This window comes from Mesoplodon densirostris, chromosome 13 (assembly GCF_025265405.1).
Source record: "Mesoplodon densirostris isolate mMesDen1 chromosome 13, mMesDen1 primary haplotype, whole genome shotgun sequence".
Taxonomy (NCBI): Eukaryota; Metazoa; Chordata; class Mammalia; order Artiodactyla; family Ziphiidae; genus Mesoplodon; species Mesoplodon densirostris.
This window is the reverse complement of record NC_082673.1, coordinates 4,312,001-4,326,786: the sequence shown is the minus strand read 5'-3', so window position 1 is coordinate 4,326,786 and position 14,786 is coordinate 4,312,001. Positions and strand designations below refer to the sequence as shown.

Below are 14,786 nucleotides of genomic sequence, written 5' to 3'. Positions count from 1 at the left end.
ATCAGTGTTCATAATGAACCTTCTGCCAAGATAATCAATATAAAAATAAGATTTGTTAACACTTAACTGTGAGACGCCAGAAAAACAAGTTAAACTCACTCAGTAAACTTGGAAATCTGCCTTCTGAAAGTTGCTCGTTCTTTCTGGGAGGACTGCCCACTCCCCACCATGGGGAAGAAGAGCTCAAACCTAGTCTTTTGGACTCAGTAGGACCCGCGAATCACCTTTGCCTTGTACTCACCCTCACACGAGGAAAGAGCAGTCTCTCAGCACACGGGGTGAGGGGGAAGCTCTTTCCTCCCACCTGTAAACTCTATACCTCCTTTCTGCCTTTTCAGGAGACACTCTCCTTCCTTTCCAAGCAAGTGGCTTGTGTTTTTATAAAGCTGGGGTCAGTTGTGCCAGAGGAAAGCCATCTCCTGAAGGAGTGATGGAAGATGCTTGTTCTTTTCAGGGGTGTTTTGATTTTAAAAAAATGCCCAGTGAAACTAATGATTGCTGAAAAACTGTGAATCTTTTATTGTAGAGTCCCAGGCCCTTGGGTATTGGGGTTGAGTGGGGTGGTGAAAAAGTGGGGTTTCCCATTAGCTCATCAGCCATACCACCTAGGTTTACTATAAAGCCCAGCCCTACCAGGAGCCACAAACTGCTGACTCCCAGTCATCTTGCCCAGGGGATTATCTAGGACTCGGGTGAAGCAAGGGACTGGTGTCATGGACACTTTTCAGTTCAGCTCTGACGCTCACTGGCCCTGTGACCTCAAGGTGGCAAGTTTGTGTCTCTCAGCCTAGGTTTCCTAATCTATAAAATGAAGATAATAATCATAATCTTTAAGGTAACGATGACAACACAAATACATACTATTAGTTACACATTCAACTGCGAATGGAAGCTCTAATTCCTGGACCTCTCCCACCACAACCCTTCCCCTCAATTCCACCCCAATACGTATAAAGACCTATGAGGTCACAGTTTGGGATAAAATGTTTAAAAGTCTTGTTTCTACTTGAAACATTGTTTGGTGGCTCTTAGACCTTTTGTATTCCTATTTTAAAAAATTAATAATTCTCTTCGAAGTTTGTAAAGGGGCTTAGCATGCCTGTCATTAGGAAAGGAGAGATTCCCTTATTATGACCCCTGCCCACCTTAGAACAAGAAGGAAAAAAGATGAGGAAAAAGAGCCCAAGGAACAGGCCCCTTCGGTCTGTTCTTAACCTAGTGCAGGATTGTAAGTAGGTGTCCTCTCACGTGCCAGAGAGAAGGATTCTGAGACCTTCTCTGGGTCCTCAGGGACTCGGTGGGTGTCTTGTCGGGATGCAGGCTATGAAATTACCCTCCCTGGCCTAGCTCATACCACGCAGGTTCATGAGGATGAGTCCAGATAGAAACTCGAGGCTAAAGCTGTAGCTATTTAATAATATAAAATACACTTTTGCCTTTAGTGCCTTATTGCATTAATTTTCCCCAGGAGTTTACTGGGCTGTGGCTTTGTCAGCCCACCCCATCAAGGATTTGGGATCCTACCCAAGCCCCTTTCCCTCAGAATGAACAATCTGGCTTTGCTCTGAAAACCTCGGCTCACCCTGTTCCCAGGAGGCAGGGTCCCTCAGGAGACCCAGGCAACCTCCAAACCCACTGACACACCTTTATTCAGGAGACGATCGCTTTGGTGAGAAGGCTGGTTCACAGGTGGGACAAAGCAGCCTGTTTAGGGACCTCAGGCTGCAAAAGCAGCTGCAGGCTGGTGGACCATGGGAGCAGTGCATCCCATCTGGTTAGAGGGGGGTCTCCCTGGGGCCACGCAGGCCTGCAAGTCTCGGGTGGGACACGGTGAAGGAATGCACTTTCCCTCCTCTTCCGCCCTCCCTTCCTCCTTTCCCAGGAAATGCAGATCCACGGGCACAGCCTGGAGAACTTTCTGTTCCAAATGCAGACAGGCAGAAAGATTGGCCTGGACCAGAGGTCTCTCTCAGTTCAGGATTAGGGTATCAGGAGTGCAGAAGCCAAAGAGAAAAGTTAAAGAAGTGTTCTTTAAATATTTATTAAGATGCTAAAGAGGATAAAAAGGTCTTGGGGGAGACCCCAGGGCTAGCATTGCCTGCATTTAAAGTTTCTCAAGTTAGTCAGAAAAACAGTGTTTCTGAAGACTGTCTCCTCACAGAAGGCAGTCTGCCTAGTCGTGGGAATATTTCTGCAGTCAACCTATTTGGGGGAAACATCTCCCAAATGCACTTAAAATGAACTAATCTACAAAACAGAAACAGACTCACAGACATAGAAAACAAACTTATGGTTACCAAAGGGGATGGAGGTAGGGATGAATTAGGAGTATGGGATTAATAGATACACACTACTATATATAAAATAGATAAACAACAGGGATTTACTGAATAACTCAGGGAACTATATTCAGTATCTTGTAATCACCTATAATGGAAAAGAATTAAAAAAAAGAATATATACACACCCGAATCACTTTGCAGTACACCTGAAACTAACACAATATTGTGAAACAACTATACTTCAATAAAAAAATTTTAATTAAAAAAAGAATACCATAAATTTTACTAAAGAATATGATGGGTAAAATTTACAAAAGAACTTCTCCTGGGGAAAAAATGGAATAGAATAGAATAGGGTAAAATAATAACATAAAATTCACTGATGATCGAATCTTGATAACTGGTATAGACAGACTAAAATGCATCTCTCCTTTTCTCTCTTCCCTTTTCTCTGTCTTGTCCTTCCTCCTCTGGCACTGCCTCTATGCCCACCTCCTCTGGCACTGTCTCTGTGTCCAGCTGACAAGGGCAGCAGCTCTGGAAGACGGAACAGGTGGGCTCCTGGGAAGAGCCCCTTTGCTGGGGAAACACTACTATACAAGGTTCTTTGATGAGCATGGAGTGTCGGCTGCTGCAGAGGTCCGTTAGACTCTGGGCTTTGGCACTTTTAACATCTTGCAGAAATGAGGTGGTGGCCTAAATCCACTGCGAGAACTGGACTGATTCCAGTGGGAGCTGATGCAAACTTCAGCTACTGAGCCAGAGATCCCCAGATCACCCCAGGCCTCAGAGGGGACCCAGCAGGCAGGGCTGAGCAAAAGGAGAGTCTGAGAGGGGACAAGTTTTGTATGTGTCTTGTAACATTCATTTCTCTACAGTCCTCAGAGGGAGACAAAGAATTAACCAGTATGACTAAAAATTGATCAGATGATGGAAATTTAAACTTATATTGACATTATTCTATGTATGGACAGTGTTAAAGTCCAGCACACATGGCTTAATTTCATCCCCTGGTCTTGGATGACATGGAAAAGCAGAACTGAACCTCCAGGCAGGAGATGGCTTGCTGTTCCGGTTCTTTTTACCACAAAGCATGTTCTTTCTCAGGCTTCACCCTCCATCCTGAACAGAGCAGGATGTTGCTGCGTCACTGGGTGACCCTTCCTGGTCTGGGGGATGATGCCATCTCTCCTTCATGAATAACATAAAACCTTCCCTTTGGGTCCCAAATAGCAGAATGGAGCTCCATGATGGTAATTGGTTTTCTATCCCATTGTTTGAGAATAAAACCTCATCTCCTGCCTTTGTCCTGGGGACTGAGAAGGATCTACAGGGTTTACAATCACTGGAACTTCTGTCGAGTGTCCTGACGACATAATGTTATCTATGAAGGCAGTCATAGGGGTCACTGAAGACAAGTCATGTTTCGGCGTCTAGAGGTGAGTATCTTTAAAAGCCTCATTCCTCTCTATGCCCATTTTGTAGGTAGCCCATGTAGTGTGGGAGTTAGCCTGGTGAGCTTTCTGGAAATGTCTGACCCTTCATGCGACTGTTTTCCTCACAGATGGGGGAGATGGGGAAGCTTGCTTATTTGCTGAAAGTCCTCCCAAGCTCCCTGCACACCAGATTGTCTGGTGAGCTTTAAGGATCAAACTTATTTATTCACTTCAGAAGCATAAATGAGCTCTCTCCTACGTGTCTCCTTCAGGGGTAGTGTTTTAATAACTAACTCACAGGCAACACAAAGGAAGGAGCATTTACTTAAGTAGCTTGTCCAAGTTCCTTCTCTGTGTGCTGGCTTTAGGCGGGCAGTGTTCTCAGGCCATCTCAGCGTAATGCAAAGGTCTGCCTGTCCGTATTCTATTTCACACTCCCAAAACACGAACTGATAAATATTAGTCTTTATTATTATTCCTCTCAATACTATGAGAAATATTCTTCTCTATCCCCATTTGATAGAAGTGTCAATTGAGATTGGACAACTTCCCCTAGATCACAAGACTGCTACGTGATAAAGATGAAACAGATGAAACTGAAAATACAGAGCCAGGTCACCTAAACCCTGCACACGCTGTCGTGCAGCCCCCCAGTAGCTAACTTCCCAAGGATGCACCTGCTGCTCAGTGATGGAGCCGTGATTTGAACTAAGATCTTTCTGACTCTCCAGCCCCACTCTTTGTGCTTTGCCACCCCTTCTTTCAAGGTCCGGGGAGAAGATAACAGGCAGCTTTCAGGGTGCTAAGAGGCAGGCACCTATGCAAAGATGGCTAACACCTTCCCCAGGAAGGAGAAGTTAAGATAGTTAGCATTCGTTTCACATTTTACATTAACAGAACACTTTCAAATGTCCAATGCTTTCAATGCTCTCAATAACCCTGAGAAGCAAGAATTCTTATTTCTGTTTCCATCTGAGGAAGCCACAGCCCAGGACTCAGGCCATTTGCCCAAAGTCACTGCATTCAACTCTAATCCACCTCATCTGGCTTCATACTCTTTAATTGTTCCATCATATAGTTTTCCATAAACATTTTACCCTTTAGGAAGTTGGGTTCTTTCTTTCCTTTGAAATGAATCAGAATCATCATACCTTTTGTGAATGTGAAATTTGCATGATTATAAGCATTTTTGAACATTAACCTGTGGCCATTTGGGCTTTACTTGCCAAAGCCGAACTTCAAAGCTGGGTTACCTCATTTCACCCAACATTATATACAAGTGGATATGTACAGATGTATAAGATGCAGTATCTGTGTAATAATGTTTAGTTTCCTTCCCCCTTATCCAAAGTCTCCTTTTGCTAGGAGACTATGCTTCTCACACTGTTTCACAGATGGACAAAGAAATCCACTTGGGTCTGTGCTTCCCACCTCAGGGATGCACAGCAGTGAGGGTTCATTCTATTACACTTCTGGATCTTTCTGGCATAAGCAGGAGTGGAATCCCATGAGGAGACTTGCTTCCTTGCCTGGGCAATGATTTTCCCACCTGCATAAAGCCTGCCATTTCTCCAGAGATCTGTGCTGGATACTTTTCCTTCAACAATTCCTGCTTACTTAAAGGATACATTTGATATGCTTCTATACAAGGTAATGTGATGCAGTGTTCCCAGTTCAACAGCCTCCAGGACAAAAATCACAAGAATAACAACAACAAAAGCTTCCAGGATGGTGATCAAGCCATTGGAAAAAGAACTGAGAAAATGTTATTAATTCAAAGGCAAAGGAAAAATGAAATGCATTCCTAGAGAGAATGAAAAGTAGACTACCTCCTGTCGTTTTCAGGATGTGTTTCTGATTAGAGAGAAAGTTTCTGTGTCTCTACTACTTCTGAAGATGAAATTTTTAAGGTGAAGTCAGTTCCCCAAGTTAGGAAAATGGCTAGAAATCAGTGTCTCCTGACACTTAAATATTGTTAAGTGTTAAGAAAACAAAAACAAAAACAAAAACAGGCTATTGCTCTAACTATATCTCAGGAATCTACTTCTAAAAGATGGCATCATCTTTTTATTTTAAAGTAACACACACAAATGGAAGTTGAAACAATTTTCACAAAGAAGTAGCATGAGTTTCAAAATTTTACTACAATTTTAATGATTGTAATATAGTAGCAGTTACAAATTACATGTTTTATTTCAGAGATCTGTAAGATGGCTTCATACACACTTTCAGTATATGTCTATGAATATATGTATATTATATTAGAGCCTGTAAGTATATAGACAACTTTTTTCTCTCAGTAAAATATGTTTTGATTCTTGAAGCTTTAGAGAACAAATCATTTACGAGGAGATAAATTCTGAGAGATCAATGTCAGTTAAAAGTTTGCAAAACCATTCAATAAGTCCATAAAGCATGGACATTTTACATATTAATTCAGTTATTGAGTATTTATTGAACCTAAACTTTGCACCACATACTATATTTGGTGCTGAGGATACAGAGATAGTATTAATAGATTGAACCCTACTTGCTGTTTTTGTAAAACAGTTAATGGCAATTTAGATAGCAATTTAACATGATTTAACTTAAGTAAAACATAATCCTTGTCCTCATGGGGCGCAGTCTGGTAAGGAAAACAGCCTTATAAACAGGTGCACGTGCAGAGTGAATAATTAGAGTGGATTTTTAATGGTAGGTTCTGTATTTTTAAAAGTAGGAGCTGGGGCCTCCCTGGTGGCGCAGTGGTTGAGAGTCCGCCTGCCGATGCAGGGGATACGGGTTCATGCCCCGGTCTGGGAGGATCCCATATGCCGTGGAGCGGCTGGGCCCGTGAGCCGTGGCCGCTGGGCCTGCGCGTCCGGAGCCTGTGCTCCGCAACGGGGGAGGCCACAACAGTGAGAGGCCCGCGTACCGAAAAAAAAAAAAAAAAAAAAAAGTAGGAGCTGAATGGGTCGTCCTGCAACAGGTGGGTGGGGTTGCAATAGATCAGAACATTGAATAAGGGATGGAGGGGCGGAGACAGGAAAGGCAATGTATCATTTTTTAAAGGTTGGCTGTGAAGCTGAGAGCATCAGCTGTCTCTGGGGATGGTTGTGGTTCAGGATGTATTTGTTGCTTTGTTTTTCTTTTAAAGTGAGAGAGGAAGTTTCTGTGCTGAGCGGGAGGGAGCCCAGGAGGAAGGTTGCGGAGAGTGAGCCTGAAGAGGTGTGATGGGACAGTCTCTGGCGCTGAGAGATTAATTGCTTTGTGCGGCTCTGTGTGCCCTGCACGTGACCTAGCAAGTGGGAGGCACACAACCAAAGGTTTCTTGAACTGAAGGAAAAACAACGCTAGATTTTTCTATCTAATTTTGATGGTACCTTGTTCGTCACTAGGGAAAATAGCTCATGAGAGTCAATTCTGGGGAAAAATCTTGAAATCTTATTTCTAAATGCTTAGGTAACTCATGTTATGAGGAAAGAAAAAAGGAAAGAATAGGAAACCGATATTTTAGAAAGACTTTGAACAGAGCCCAGAGCACAGTAACAGAACAGTTTGGGGTAGAAACAGGAGAGAGAGCGGACTTACATGCAGAAAGAACAAGCCTTGCATAAGAAGGATTCATGGGTGAAGACCTGGGTGAGAAAGAGGTATTAAAGCTGAAAAATACCATAAAAATGAGAGAGGCTCTTTGCAGCTCAGAGAATAATATTCTAGAAAAGGCAGTAAGAAAACTCTTAGTCCCTGATGCTTGAAAGAATGTCGCTATTAATTACTGGGTGGAATACAAAGGTCGTCCCTTTGTCTGACAGAAAGCTGATCCATGAGATGTGTGAATGGAGATGGAGTCATGGTTCCAGTGTGCTGTGCTCTGCGAAGAAGGCAAAATGTAGAAGGAGGTTCGTAGCTGGGGTGAGTGGTAGGATCAAATTAATAGGAGAGAGAGACAGAGGCAGAGACAGAGACAGAGAGAAAGGGATCGGAGTGGTTCAAGGATACGAATAAATGAGAAAATTCTGAATGTGTCTTTACTTAATCTGTGATTTGTTTCCAAATATTTCAGGCCAATTCAACTCCTATTTCACAGCCTGTCCCCCAAGGAGCGCTCCCTTTAAAGGACAAAGCTTGCACTTTGTCTCCATTTGCAAAAAGCCACCAGCACTGCTCTGCTTGTAGAGGTCGGGGACCCAGCATGGGTCTGTTTCAAGTCCAGTCTCCAACCTGACCCCTTTCTTCAGCATCCTGTCTGTTAAGACATCACCATGGATCTCAACTTGAAAACCACTCTGTAATTTATGTAGTCTTTTAAAAATGATCTATGGTTTTGGAAATTCTATTTACTAGGTGTCCAAGTAAGCCTCCTAATCCCAGTTTTTTTTTAACTTTTTATTTTATATTGGAATATAGTTGACTAACAATGTTGTTTTAGTTTCAGGTGTACAGCAAAGTGATTCCATCGTACATTTACAGGTATCATTTTTCAAATTAATTTTCCCATTTAGGTTGTTACATAATACTGAGCAGAGTTCCCTGTGCTATACAATAAGTCCTTGTTGGTTATCCATTTTATTTATTATTTATTTATTTTTAAATATAAGATTTATTTTTCTCAGAAGAATTACAGAGAATGAAAACTGGGGATTTGTGTATCCTGTTCTTTAGGGCCAACTCAAACTCTCACTTCTTCTATGCAGACTTAATATTTTTGAATTATTATAGAGAATAAAGAATTTTAAACATACACAAAATTAGAACAGTATAATAAACTCCCATAATGTACACATCTTCCAGATTCAACAGTTATTTTAGGAGCACACTGTAATTTTACTCAGTATTTTATAACTTTTCCCTGGTGTTTTGGAAGCAAATTCCAAATATTATATTATTTTACATGTAAATATTACAGGATGTGTCCCTAAGAACTAGTATGTGTGTCTAGAAACAAATTTCCACAGGAATAGTTTATAATTTTATAATCTATCCCAAGATCATATTATTATCACATTTTAAAGTTTTAGATATTTGACCATATATAACTCATTTTTATGTTAGGTATAAGAAAGGGACTCAGTATAGATTTTTTAAATAGAAAATTGTGTCATCTGCAAATTAAGTTTTATCTCTTCCTTTTAAATATTCACATCTCTTATTTCCTCTCCATGTCTTATAGCATTGGCTGGGTTTTTCAGAACAATGCTGAGTAATTCTGGGAGACGCAGGAGGGAAGGGATGTGGGAACAGATGTATATGTATGACTGATTCACTTTGTTATAAAGCAGAAACTAATATATATATATATATATATATATATATATATATATATATATATATATATATATATATATATATATATATATATATATATATATATAAAAGAATCACCAGAATTACTCAGCATTGGTTATCCATTTTAAATATAGCTGTGTGATGTACATATATACAATGGAATATTACTCAGCCATTAAAAAGAATGAAATAATGCCATTTGAAGCAACATGGATGGACCTAGAGATTATCATACTGAGCAAAGTAAGTCAGACAGAGAAAGACAAATATCATATGATATCACTTATATGCAGAATGTAAAAAAAAAGATACTAATGAACTTATTTACAAAACAGAAACAGACTCACAGATTTAGAGAACGAACTTCTGGTTACCAGGGTGAAGGGTGGGAGGAAGGCGTAGTTAGGGAGTTGGGAATGACATGTACACACTGCCAATCCCAGTTTTTTCCATCCCCCCCACACACACACCTCCTCTCTGCCGGCTCCCAGGAGACTTGCACTAGAGGTAACTGTGCCACATCACCAATAAGTGTGCACAGGGCTCTGGGTGGTGCCAGGTGTGTGTCTGAATTACATGTTTGTTACCACTTCACAGGGGGCCCCATGGTGCTGCACCCACTCCCACTCTGCCTCCAGTGTTCCCTTACCTGGTCACCAACTGGAGGACAACTCGCTTTACTAGAAGTTGAAGACCCCAGACTGGTAACTCCTTGTCTCCATACCTCCGAGGTCAAAGAGAGAGTGAGAGCTGATCCGGGAAATCTGAGTTATTCCTAAGGTAGACACGGACCTCCTCTCAGCTGGGGTCTGGTCCAGATCCTGATAATGGCCATGACCAGCCAAGGGAGTTTAGCAGAGCAACTTCACCTTTCTGAGTCTCAATTCCACCAAATGTACAAAGGAGACAATAATCCCTATGGATAGCTTTGGCCTTTTAGCCATGTTACAGGTAAAATTCCCAACACTGTTTCTAGCTCAGGGAAACTCAATAAATGATAAATAATTATTAATATTATTTTTGATGTGGCCGATATTTTCTCAATTTTTCTAGAATGTCAATGTTCCCAAAAGACCATCTCGGTGTATGATGAAATGGCTTATGACATGCAATACCTCAGAGTTAGTGTAACATGTAGACCAGAGTTGCCTGCTGAAGAACACACCGAGGGGGGGTTGATGCTTCAAGCACCAATACCTCTCTGTCATGACGTTCTACTTAAACAATCAATAGACAAATCGGAAGACCTTAATGATTTAGCATATTATTAGCATAATGCAGTGTCTGCTTGAAAGGAGACTTTGAACTGCTGTTGGAAATTTGAAGCAAGTGATTTTTTTTAAAGGCCACTTGGCTTTTTTGGCAACTCTCCACTGACAGCATGTTACTTCTGCTTTCTTTGTCAAGCTCAGAAAAACAGGAAGCACAAAATCAATTTGGACTGGGAGTGGGGCGGGGAGAGAGGGGACAGAGATGCGGGCTGTTTCTAGCAGTAGAGTCTGATCCACCTTATGCCACAGGAGATCACTTTGAACTTTGCCTGGATCCCTGCTGGGCTGCCGCTTTGAGCTTGCTGGACACACAGAGAAATTCTTCTGTTCCTTTGGGGTTTCTGGCTCTCTCCCTAGGACCTGTTTTTTTTTTTTTTTAAATGCCTGTGGGGTGTACAGGACAGTGGAGTATGTGAGGATCAGAAAGACTGAGGCAAGGTCCAGTTATGCAGTGAATTAGCTATGTGACCTTGATAAAGTAAATCCTCTGGCCTCTGTTCTCTGTTTCTTCACCTATGTGAGTGATACACAAGGAAGAAGAGTCTCACATGCAGATTCCCAGCAGGGGATGTATCCTGGGAAAATGGAGGTGACTCAGAGAGCCTGGTTTGGGCTGTGGCTGACGGGATATCTTGTGCTCAGACAAAAGACATTCGAACTCCAATAAAAAATAGTCATGTTCCAAGACTGAACACTTGCTGGCCGTCGTTTCAAGCCCTCTGGGCTGGGTGATGTATAAGGTCTTCAGGTTTATAATTTGGGCTGCACCCTCCACCGGCACCAGAAAGTAGCACCAAAGGATATTGAAGAATGTGAAACAGAGCGACTTGCCAAATACCATTTAGCTATGCATCATAAGAAAAGCTTGAAGTGTGTAAAAAATAAGCTTCCTTTAGTTATACTAATCCTAAAACAAAAACTAAATTAATTTCAGTTTAATTACTATTAAATCTGGGATTAATGCATGGCTTTTCAGAAATTTTTAAACATAAAATAATGGAGTGCTTTGAGAAAAAATGTCTATTAGATGGTATTAGCTCCAGAATCATTTATCATCTTCTGAGCAGCTAGAGATATACCAGACAGAGCTTCCCTTAATGGCCATTCAGCAGGGACTCAATCCATCTGTCTCCATTAAAAGAAAGAGGAAGTGTTTTATTTATAGTAGACCAAAAGTATCCATTGTTGCTTTCTTCTGAATTTTAAAATGATGAAGAAACAGAGGTTCCCAAACTCTTCAGCACAAGTAGGACTTTATTGATCATTCCTAAGTCAAGGGTATCAGAACCTAGAAGGCAGTGATCTAAATTACCACCTGATGGGACCAGCTTCTCAGTAAAAAGATCACATGAACTTAAAGGGCTCCTTGATTCTGCGGGGTGTCAAATATACAGCGACTTCCTTAGAACATCAGAGCCAGATTAGGATTTTTTTAAAAAAACTTTTTGTTTTGAAATATTTATAGATTTGCAAGAAATTGCAAAGCTAGCACAGAGAGGACCTGTGTACCTTCACTCAGTGCCCCCCACCACTGGTTACCTCTTGCGTAGAGTATGGTATCAAAACTAGGAAGCTGACATTGGTGTGAAGTGTGGGGATGATCCTGTTCCGTTATTGCATGTGCAGATTCATGTCATCACCACCACAATCAAGATATGCAACTAATCTATCCACAAAGTTCTCCCGTGTGGCACCCTCTGTAGTCACACTCATTTCCCTCCTCCCCAGCATCCCAAGCTCTAGCATTAATTTGTTCTCCAACTCCAGAGTTTTGTCATTGTGAGAACGTTATACAAGTGAAATCATACAGGAAATGACACAGTGGCTTTTTTATACTGGATTTTACTCAGTTGGCATAATGTCCTTGAGATGTCTCCAAGTTGTTCCATTTCTTTTTATTTGTGTGCATTCTTTTGTATTGCAGGTTGGTATTCCATGGAACGGGTTTGTTTAACTCTTCACGTAGTTTAGGACATTTTTGTTGTTTCCAGTTTGGAGCTATTTCAAATAAAGCTGCTATGAACAAGAATATATGGGGTTTTGGGCTTCCCTGATGGCGCAGTGGTTGAGAGTCCGCCTGCTGATGCAGGGGACATGGGTTCATGCCCCGGTCCGGGAAGATCCCACATGCAGCGGAGTGGCTGGGCCCGTGAGCCATGGCCGCTGAGCCTGCACGTCCGGAGCCTGTGCTCCGCAATGGGAGAGGCCACAACAGTGAGAGGCCCGCATACCGCAAAAAAAAAAAAAAAAAGAATATATGGGTTTTTGTGTGGACATAGTTTTAATTTCTCATAAATAAATATCCAGAAGGGCAATTGCTGGGTCATATGGGAAGTGCATGTCTAGTTTTGTCTTTTTTTTTTGGCAAACTGTCAAACTGATTTCCAACACGACTGGACCATTTTACATTCCTACCAGCAATGTAAGAGAGATCCAGTTTCTCTGTGTCCTCACCAGAATTTGGTATTGTCACTGTTTTTTAATTTTAATTATTCTAACAACTGTGCAGTGATATTTCATTGTAGTCTTAATGGCTAGTGATGTTGAACACCTTTTATGTCCTTACTTGCTCTCCATATATATCGTCTTCAATAAAATGTCTCTTCATGGGATTTGCATTTTTTATTTGGATTTTTTGTTTGTTTTTTACTGTTGAGTTTGAGAGTTCTCTATAGAGTCTAGATATTAGTCCTTTAACAGATATACAGTTTGCAAGTATCTTTTCAGTCTGTAGCTTATCTTTTCATTGTCTTTTTTTTCACATCTTTTGTTTTATTGAAAAAAATTTTAGAAAATGGCAGTTAATAAAGGGCACAAACAAATCAACAGGGATAAACTAGTGGAAAACATAGACAAGATAAAACTAAAAATGCCATTGGCTTCTTTAATTGGTTAAGAGCACAAAATGTAGCAGGCAGAAAGTCTCTTTTAAACAAATTAAAAAGCTATGGTTTTGTACCCCAATTCTCCCCCAAGTCAGATATATACACACCCACAAAAATGGTGTGTGAAGGAAAACTGTCATACACAGGAGGTTGTATCCTGAATTAAGGGAAACAGCTGTTGAAATGTGAATTAACACAATAAAGTCAACAACAGGTTAACAGTTTTAAAAACTGAGTCTTCAAATGCTGCATGGCACAAAGCTATACTATATAAAGTACTGCTAGATATGGAGGAGAAAGTCTGTACAGCTTTTAACAAAAATGCTTTTCCAGAAAAGCAAATCAAAACAATGAAATCAGCAGACCAAAGAGGCTATAGCTAGATATCAGGGCTACAACTTATCATAACTGAGCTAGAAAATTGTATTTATCCAGAATGGACTAAAATTTCAAGACAAAATGGACATTTTTTACATTTCTTACTTTATCCATATTAAGTTCTCTGTTTCTTTCTCCCTCACCCTTTAATTCAGCATGATCCGGCCAAAAGATGGCTGCTTTTAGAAGTAGCTATTTTATTTTGCTTACAGGGCATGACTGTCATGAAGCCTGGATATTTCAGGTTCATATGCATCCATGACCAGTGTCCCGCTGTGGTCAAAAAACTTAGCAATGGACTTGGTGAACTTGACTTCCCGTTGCTGCTTTGTCCTTCCACTGATGAAGGTCAGCTTCAGAGTGGATTTGTCATTGAACCTTTTGAGACTGGACAACAGTTGCCAAATGTCATCAGGATCCATCCCTGTGGAATCTTTCCTTTGGGCCACGAGAAAGATGCTCTTCTCCTTATATGAGGTATAAATGGTCGGGATCCCCATCATCACAAAATAGGATATAACGCACAAAGCCAAAACAGGTTTGGACTCTGGAGAGGGGTGCATATAATCCCAAATCAAAGCCACTATGGCAAAGAAACAGGAGATGGTACAGATGGTGAGGCGACGGTCAATGAGACCAAAACTCTCCACATATCTGTACTTTTCCAGAAGTACCTTTTTGGCAGAATCATCCAAAGAATTTTTCACAGCTGATCCATCCCATTTGTCAATTTTTACAGGCTTATCATCAATCTTCCACTCATCCAGCAAGCTGCTGCGTCTACTGCCTGTCCCACAGCTGGCCCCCGTCAGCCCTACTACAGCCACCACCGGTTCTCCCGCCCTGAGCAGCTGTCACTGCCATCTTGCTTGCCTCTGCGTCTCCCTCCCCTCCTACTTGTCCCCTTTTCATCGTCTTAACAGGGTCTTCTGCAAAGCAAAAATGTTAAACTTTGATTTACCTTTTTTTTTTTTCTTTTATGGATCAGGTTTTTCACATGTGAGAACTCTTAGCGCAACTCTAGATCATGAGGTTTCTCCTTATGGGTGTCTAATTGCTCCAATGCCATTGGTTGAAAAGGCTTTCCTTCCTTCACTGCATCACTTTTGCACCCTTACTAAAACTCAGTTGGGTGTCTTTGTGTGGGGCTATTACTTCATCCTCTAATCTCTTCCATTGACTCTAGTGTTTATCCTTCGCCGAAACTATTCAGTCTTGATTACTGTAACTACATAGTAAGTCTTAAAACTGGGTAGGCTGATTCTT

At 41.2% G+C, this 14,786-nt stretch overlaps 1 pseudogene; it reads right to left on the bottom strand.

Moving 5' to 3' along the window:
• Window positions 1-13,726: 13,726 nt before the first annotated feature.
• LOC132500581 (signal peptidase complex subunit 2-like) lies at window positions 13,727-14,384 on the bottom strand (annotated as a pseudogene).
• Between the last annotated feature and the right edge of the window lie 402 nt (window positions 14,385-14,786).